Source organism: Cephus cinctus, unplaced genomic scaffold (assembly GCF_000341935.2).
Source record: "Cephus cinctus unplaced genomic scaffold, Ccin1 Ccin1_scaffold1184, whole genome shotgun sequence".
Lineage (NCBI taxonomy): Eukaryota > Metazoa > Arthropoda > Insecta > Hymenoptera > Cephidae > Cephus > Cephus cinctus.
Genome location: NW_014333664.1, coordinates 363,756 through 373,002, shown reverse-complemented (window position 1 = coordinate 373,002; position 9,247 = coordinate 363,756). Strand labels below are relative to the sequence as shown.

Genomic DNA, 9,247 nt, shown 5'->3' with positions numbered 1-9,247 from the left:
TTTACTTGCTTGCTTACATCGTTCGAGAATCGAGGACGAAATTGTTTCTTTCGGACCTGGAAATAATCGCGATACTTCATTGAGACCAAAGGAAACGACCGGCCTCTCTCTGGGCTTTTGCGCAAGACAAACCGCCGTTGCGGAATACTCGTTCTGCAGATAAGAAGCGGGGCAGGTGAGTGCGATGTCGTGTTGGAAATCTTTTCGTCGCCCTACGACATTTCGAAAGCACCCAAAGCCACCGTCCCTGAATTACGATACCCAAACGGATATACCATTGGGTATAGGACCCGATTTTTTTTTTCGTGAGCTCACGAATTTATTAGAAACACGTAAAAATACTTGTGGAACAGAATTCGCAGTGAGGATCTACCGTAGGTAACATTCCTTTAATCCGACAGCAAATGATACGTATCAAAATTAATTTTGATGAATAAAAACTTTTTTTTATTTTAAACAAAAATAACATGAAATTGTATATGTGAAATTGATGACGTGTCAAACATTTTTTTTATAAATCTATATAGTTTTTTTTAAATAATACGTAACGTGGTTGTCATTGTAAAATTATCATTTGGACTTTTCCTCTTAAGATTTCATCCCCCGTATCAATTCCACATATAATAATCAATGAGAGCTCCATGCTTGGCGATTTGTATCCAAGAGAAATATACCGGGCTAAAGAGACTGCACCACCTGCGCATAGGTCTTTGATCGTAATACACGGTTATATGTAATCCAAAGTTCTTTAATCTGAACTCGCGGCATAATTCGCAGCTTCCGGGCGAATTGCGCGTCCCTGCTGAGTGAGGCATTATCGAATTTCAGATTCGACTCGGTTCAGCCCTCGTACATGTACCTACTACAGGTATATAAATATTTAACGTGTAGCTAATTTAATTTTATCTTAAATTACGACTGCATATAACATAATAAAAAAAGTTGAAATTCAAAGAAAAAAAATTCCTTGCCGCATAAACGTACAAGTTGGTATGATTTCCATAATTCCAAATACGAAATATCATCCCCAGCATATAATTTTGTATTAATCCAATTTAAAAATTCCCGCCATCCGCTTCTCTGCTGTTCCTTTTACTCGTGCTTTTCGAACGGATCGAATTATGTCGTTTATTTTTTTATCTCGTTACTCGTATATCGACCCGTGCAATTTCTCATTTTTTTTTTCTTATCAAGCATACCGATTCCCTTAGGGCGAATCGGCTATCAAACATCTGCAAAAGAAATCAGATCAACTGACCATTACTTCCCGTTAGCATGATTCGGCATTGTGCTATACACGAGTATTACTATCATCAGTTTCGAAAGTTTATCGGGCAGTATCTGTACATTGTGCACCGAGGGTAAATCCAATAACACGTTACCGACTCAGATACGATCTTTTGGCGATTCGCTTCGTCGAGTTTCCTCCAAGAAGAAATGATCGAAATAAACGATCTTATAAAAATCCAAAAGACCTTATGTCAAGATACAATATTTTTTGAGATTCACTGAACCAAATCGTATGAAAAATTGTAAGTGTATCTTCTCTCGCATACAGGGTTATCGATGGTTTATTAAGTCCTTCGCTGAACTATATATTACCGATTTCGTGCAGTGTCGATATCGAAGACCAAGATCGCGATCTCTTATCTCGTATCGATCGATCGTATAGTGCACAAGAAGATTCGACCTCCCATTTAGTCTTTGCCTCCTGTAAAATAGGGAAAAACGATTTAAACATAATGAAATAACCATAAAGATTCTCTACCATTATCGGCCCATCTACGAATGGGCAACGAAGCATTCTCGGCTAATGTCCACCATTTAATGGGAATTCTATACAAATTCCACGAGGGTCAATGTTTCTTTACACTTGCATCCGAGGTACAAGTCCCTTATGGCGATAAACGAGCAATTCCATAATTCTTTGATAAAAAAAATAACTTAGGTTAAAAACTCGAAATAACGTGTCAAGATAGTAAAAGTTATCGATTGGATAAATTTTTCTTGTCTTTTTTTTTTTAATAATCGTCAAACAGTCAATTTGTCTTTGATACGAATCGTTTGATAGTCATTTCCGCTATTTTCGGTTCGTCCAATCAAAAACTCAACCTAACGTTAACGCGCAATAAACTCAAGACTGTAGTCATTTCGAGTATACAGAGTGAAGTACAACCGATAAATTATCGTGGATGATGACTATTTTTTTTTTCATTTTTCTTTACGATACATCTATTAGACCTTCTTTTACTTTTTTTGTCTCTTTTTTTATTCTCTATTTCTCACGGTTTTGTTTTAGACCACTGCGTCCCCTGCGGCTTGATTTAAACACTCGTAAAGTCATCGTATTTGTGAAACATAAATGCTAATGCCAAAGCTACGCATCCGTACGCACGTGTGCGTGCGACTGCTTCGCGATAAATCACGACACGCATGCACGACGTTAGTCGCGCCTTGTTCGCATATTTTTTTTTTCATCCCTTCCTTCTCGTTCCTCTTAGCAGCCATTCACCCTCCCGTTGCACCCGGCGAAATTAATTGAAAATTAAGCGTGCGTGAAGACGCTTGCATGTTTAATGCCGTTTTGCAAAGGCGCCACGATAAAAACTGTACATCCAGCCAGCCTATACATACTCAGCTGATCTACGAGGGAAGCTGCGATACCGGCTGAAAATTATCTTAGGATAAGACGATCCTTACATTTCTATATTAACTTCCGGCTTGTTATTAATAATATTCAGGAATTCCGTGAGATTTCAAATTAACGTAAAATTGATCTATGACATTAAATTTTCTCACGTGTTCTTACTGCAACGGGTATATCCCTATAGATATATTTGATTGGATATCGATTATTGATTTATCGATCCGTGCCATTTAATTTCTATAATTTTCAATTGTATCGGCATAAAAGGTTGAGGGTATTAAATCAGAGATATTACAGGGAAGCTGCATGACTATTAAACCATATTAAATTTTTGTACTTCCAAGAGAATTATCTACCGGGTAACTCCCGTTGATCGTGCTGAACGCAGTTCTGGAATGACACTGTAAATTAAAGGCGTATCGTGAGAACGATGTACTAATCGAAACTCGGTAGTAATTTACAGTAAAAAAAGAGTCTAAAGTCACGGAACGTATGTATATATACAGGCATCCCCTGTAAGGCGTGGGAAAATTTCGCAACACGCTCCTGTCCCATGAGCCACTACTATATAAAGGTATCGAGCAAGAGCCCTGATATCTAACCGATTCCAACAGGTAAGGCTGTTATTAGAGGGCTTTATGGATTGGCGCGTCGTGTAATTAGGGCTTTATCGATGGGATACGAAGTGCAGATTTTTATGGTTTCCATTGACTAGAAGATTGGGTATAGATTGGTGGGTAGAAGCCGACATTGGCTTAGGTGCTAAGTGGTTTCGGTTGTTTATAGAACTGACTACCCTTGCGATATAATTACTCTTTAAGATCGAATAGCACTAATGGATGCTAAAGGGTAGACGAATATATTTTTGCATCGAAAGATCTGCTTGCCATTCTACGTTATGGAATTTAAAAAAATCCAATATATACAGTAAGTGATCAAAAGATCGGTATCGACTTCAATTAACGGTTGAACTTATCATATGAAATTTTTTGATTAATCGTACAGTGTATCTCTTTATTTAGATCAATTTGATTATTATTGCTTTAAATGAGAAAATCAACCTGCTAAAGTGTATTACGATTAAAGAACGATTTATTCTCGAGATCGATTTTCCTACGTCATCCTCAGTTAGTTTTAACGTCTTTGATAGCCGCCGCTTCATTAGGGGCGCGTAAGTGTTCATCCCTCGTTGAAACAATAGGGTGCACGGAAGCTACGGATCCCATCGGCTACCGTAGCTGCGATCTCCGATAAGATTGTTAAAGAAAGATTCGAAATCTTCTCTCCATCGGCACCAGAGATGTGCACACTCACCGTGTTATAAAGGCTGCTTCGAGAGATTTACGATTTCCAGATCATCGAGAGCTGCTTTCGCTCCTCTTTGCTTCTACCCACTGCAGCTTCCTTGTACACACGTATGCATATAGCGTGTGAACTACTATTACTCCGTATTGAGGATTTTCAGGTGAACTATTGAATGATGAAATGACGGAGACAAATTTTTAATTCATATCACATTAAAATATAGGTATATTAGGATCATTTATTTGTAATTTTTTTTTTCATTTTCGATGAATATTTCTTGGAACTTTTTTTTAATTCTTCGGATAATGACTTTTACTGTGTAGATCAGATTGAAGGGTTTAATGGGATTCTTGGGAACATATTTTACATGAGAAAGATTTTGATTATTGATGCTGGATGAATAGTTAGATTTTCTTGTTAGGGGTGGAGTGACTGGGGCAATGGGGCAAGGGTGGGGGAGCCTTTAGTGGGGTTATATCTTTGCACGTTAATTTTCTTTTTTTTTAAACTGATATCGAATTCTAACACGGTTTTAACTATTCGAGAATAAAACACTCCAAGGGGCTGGACCATTTTTCAAAATTATAATTGCATTTTTTATACCACGCTTCTTCTCCCTCCTCGCTGCTACACGGCTGCAGATGCACTCGCCCGCGAGGCAGGCATCCATATTCATGCAGAATAAGGTGCAATTAAACTCGGCGAGGTGTCAGCCCCGGAGAGGGCATTAATCAACCAACAAAGCCACATTTGACGCACTAACTGCCACAGATACCATTGCATGGAGGCTGCGTAATAAGTTCGTATTATAGCGGAATGATAATCTGCGGAATTCATTTGGTTATATATACATATGAAACGAGTGCCTGAATTTTTCACATAGTTCGATATTATCTTTAAATCGTATTAATTATATATGTATATATGAATTTTGAAATTTTTTATACATATAATTAATATCCGAATTAATCATATTTTTTCTTGATTCACATAGTTTGATACGAGATCAAACAAATCATTATTCGTATGCCAATCTATAATGTCTACATTTGCACGCGATTCATGCAAATGACTTTGAAATTTATTACATATAAATGTGTAATTACTTCAAGCGATTTATCTTTATTAAAACCGGAGCATGGCTTTCAGCCTCTTACTTTGTACGCAATGCGTTCTCGTAATGATCGTCATACGATATCATTCATATGAAAAAATTTAACTGTCATGAAATTTAACGTGGTACTTGGAAATGATTTTTTCACATTTTTGTATCTCGTGTTAGACTGTCGTATAACGAGAATTTTCAATTTCGAAAATTTTCTCGAATCTTTCGCATTCCTAGAGCAACGTAGGAACGAGCCAATCTGAGACTGGAATGTCGAATTTCTCAGTCTCTGGAATTCATTTCCTTTCCTTAAGGCGGTAGCTATGAGATATCGTTGGAGATTATCCACGGGACGTTATCACTGAAATATTGCGAATTTATTCGCGATAATACGTGAAATTATCGCGAGTCCTGACTACGTCCTCGTAAGAGATACGGAGCCACCGGGTCTCCGGCAGCATTCCTGAACGTGTTTTTCTAGTCCCAGCAACCTGACTCGCTAACTCGCGTATGCAAGAAGCGTATAGGGTACAGCCCTCCGCTTAATTTATCGCTCGCATAGAAACCTCACACAACCTACCATTTTGTAAGAGCTTAAGCATCCGCAACAGGCTTTCTTTAAGCCGACGTTACACAAACAAATGAATCTATCAAAGTATTCCTTGTCTTGTCTGCATGTCGCATGTGCACTTTGCTATTCTATTCCACTAGATAACACAGCCTAAGTACAGAAAAATTGGCAACGTGAATTTATATCTGCAATATATTCTTGTCCGATTACAATGAAGATTATACAATTTTGTTTGAAACAAAACTTGTTTAAAAAAAATTAGTTTTCATATTTTGTGTGTAATACATTTTTTTCACGTTTTTTTTTTATCGAATGCATGCTGCGATGATTTTCAATACAGAAATTCATTTATTCTGAATTTCTGGCAAACACGTGTTTCCAGTCTTTTGGAACTCAAAGTTCTCGAACGTATATTTCTAATGGTTGCCACATGACATTTCAAAATTTTGCAAGGACCAGGTCTATGCGGTTCGAAGAATTTTTATATTGGTCGACGAAACGTGTCGATTTCTCTTTTGAGTCACTCCTCTCCAGGGACACAATGCCTTACGGCAAGATTATAGATATAAGGGATCTCGTACGTTTTTTGGAATCGTGTTTTGGCATTTTACGAAATACTGTACAAATTGATTCGTAACGTTACTTTCAGCTTTTGGGAGATTTTCGAATCACTCCCATACGATTTTCTAATGGATATTTCGGTATTTCATATTTTTCTTTCCCCCTCGTACCAACCTTCGATTCCGAACAAAGCTTTCTGGCTATTGGGTAAGATATGATGATTCAGCGATTTTCAAATTTTTCAAAAAAAAAATTTCTACAAGCATTATCAAAGTGTATCGAGTCAATACAAATATCTGTATTTACTATGGGTAATCTAGTTATCCCATATCACACAGCAAACTATAACTAACAAGGGCACCTCCGTATGGTCCAAAGAGAAAGGGATGCTGGATAAAAAAGCAGATGCCTAACAAAAAGCAAAAGATCCCTAGTTAATCCATGAAACGATAATGATACAAATATGAATATGCTTAAAAGACAAAAAAAATATCTCTTCATAACTCGACCATACAGATTCGTAATGGCCAATTAAATATAAGACGGTCCTCTCACGAGATGATTTTTTTTTTCTTATCACAAATAACAAAAAACCAATAATATCCATTATACAGATATTCTCATATGCGTCATATCCACAAACAAGTATAGTTCCATGCGTGTGATGAGCCTATCACGACGAGTTAACGCAGTCTCATGATTTTTTACAATCCCAAAATACCATACAAATTCCGCTACCTGACTTTTGGTATCCACCAACTATAATAACCCATTTTCTTTAGCTATCCCATCCATAATTAGCCATCCAATTAATAACAAAATGTTTTTTTTCCATTTATTCAGCCCTCCCCCTCTCATAATCCCACGATAAGAAAAGTCATTTTTTAAATAAATTAATATCCGCCATTATTCCGAATTGACTTTGACTTTCCCGATGGACACGTATATACAGATACGACCCAGTCATCGTCAACAACATCAGCATCTTCCTCGTATAAAATTGACCGTAAAAAGATTCCTCCATGAAGATTACACAGAAAATTAGTGAAGATCGTCCTTTCCCGTTGAGCATTGCGTGTTCCAAGGTTCTTCCAGCTGAATTGCTCGCGCGATGCAACCTAACGGAATTCAGGGTGGTATGAGAATCCGAGGACATGGTTACGTGATCACGTATCCTATCCCGTGCGATATACCCTCGACTCTTATAAGTTTCACATATCACATGTGGTATCTGCGATTCCGCGTATTCCTACGTGTTCCAGTCCACTCTTATTCCTTTTAACTATCCTCTGTCTTAACCTCCATCTCCGTATCGTTCAGCTTGAATTCTCACTCTTAACCAGGTTCCAGCATCCCAACGCTGTACCACCTTTCGATACCCAGTCGTATATATACTCTGCCCTGTGCTAACATATGAAGATCGGCAGGATCCTGGGGGTTAAGATTCGCATTAAACGTAAAGCTTCTTGGCGGTAGCTTGCAATAAACACAGCCACCTCTACAGCCTCTCAGTCTCGTAAACAAGGGGTCCAGCAGGGATGCCAAGAGCATCTGCCCCTTACGTTATCTAATGGTGGCTCTTATGCCTCGATAATTGCCCGTGTTCAACCCGAGGCGTCGAGCCAATAGACGCTGCCTTATTAAGCAGGATGGTTTGTTGTCCGCGGTAGCTGAAGGCGCTGGATTCGAGGTTATGTATCGATTCTTGATTAAAAACCACCCTCGGGCCGCCACCTCATTACGCCCTGGTATCAAGCGGCTGCGGAGGGTTATTATTTTTCTTTCGATTTCTCTGCCGGTTCTCGATTCTGATGCACCGGTTGCATCGAGATGCTTCCTTGTGCATTTCCGTATTGGAATATAATATTTTACGATTTATTTAATTGTATTAAAACTATCATACAAACAGGATTTAATTATCGTTATATTATATGTAGGTATCTTTTGAAATTCCTGTAATTTATTTTTACTGGGTTTCAGCTTATTTTTAGGATTTTTAAATTTCTATAAAATAATATTCTACCTGGTATAGAGTATACGGTGGTTTTGAAGTTAGACCTTGGGAATAGATGGAATCTTGGTAAATTGCATAGGTATAAATTCTCCGGTGATTCAGTGCATTGGAAACGGCCCGATGCACTTGGCGAGTATGTAATCGCGCGTTGCACGGATTTTAGAAAGATTCTTGTATCACGATGGGATTTACTACGTTCTAAGGAAGACACGCGGCAAGTAAAGTCTCCGCCTCGTAGCTTGAAGGGCGTACGAGAACATAGCTCGCAATAAATTCCACAGGCGGGGGTTAAAGCGTGGTACGGTAATTAAGCGGATAACAAAATGGCGATGCAATTAAAGATAATGAATGGTGGACGAGCAGCAGGGAATTTCGATACTGCGTTCAATTCATTAACAAAACACGTGGTATTCCTATACCAGTGCCCGATAGAATGCATGCAAGTGCAAATACCGATTTTCAACCTTTTGGATACGCGACAGTCATCCGTGTTGGATTTGTACGCGTGGGCGAAATTTACACGCGAATAATTATTCCGTGAATAACGTGCAAAAGTATCGGTAACGTAGAACGTAGCTTGCATACATAATTTCAGTATCCTTATACAGACCTAATTGAAATGGAAATAATAAGTTCCCAATATTATTACATACCTCGAGTGTAATGCTGAATAATATTTGTCTCAAGTAACATTAAGGTGTTATGATGAAAAAAAGAAAATCATGAAACTGCACTCGCGCGATTTCACCCGAAGGCTACAAAAGGCAAGGAGCACATGTACCAATCAAACTGCAAAAGAAATTCCATGAGTAGTGGCATTGCAAAGTACGGTGGCTGTAAACCGGACCGATTCAACTAGAATGACCAGTCACGTTTCTTTGATCTGGTCGAGACTGAAGTAAGGGCGCCTCAAGATCCAGTTACCGATCTAAGGATCTAGCCGAAGGGATTCCGAAGGCACGCGCACCTCGTTCCATCCCAGGAAGATCATCTCAGCTCCATTGGAGGATGATAAAAAGATGGTGAGTCTATCGAAGGAGAGAT

At 38.5% G+C, this 9,247-nt stretch overlaps 1 long non-coding RNA gene across 1 annotated transcript; it reads right to left on the bottom strand.

Annotated features, from left to right (window-relative positions):
- Positions 1-611: 611 nt before the first annotated feature.
- On the bottom strand, positions 612-1,942 carry LOC112495057. The gene is made up of 4 exons (XR_003061226.1): positions 1,769-1,942; positions 1,603-1,711; positions 985-1,232; positions 612-862 (listed from the first exon to the last, which is right to left on the bottom strand). It is a non-coding gene; the product is annotated as an uncharacterized LOC112495057 (long non-coding RNA).
- Positions 1,943-9,247: the final 7,305 nt, after the last annotated feature.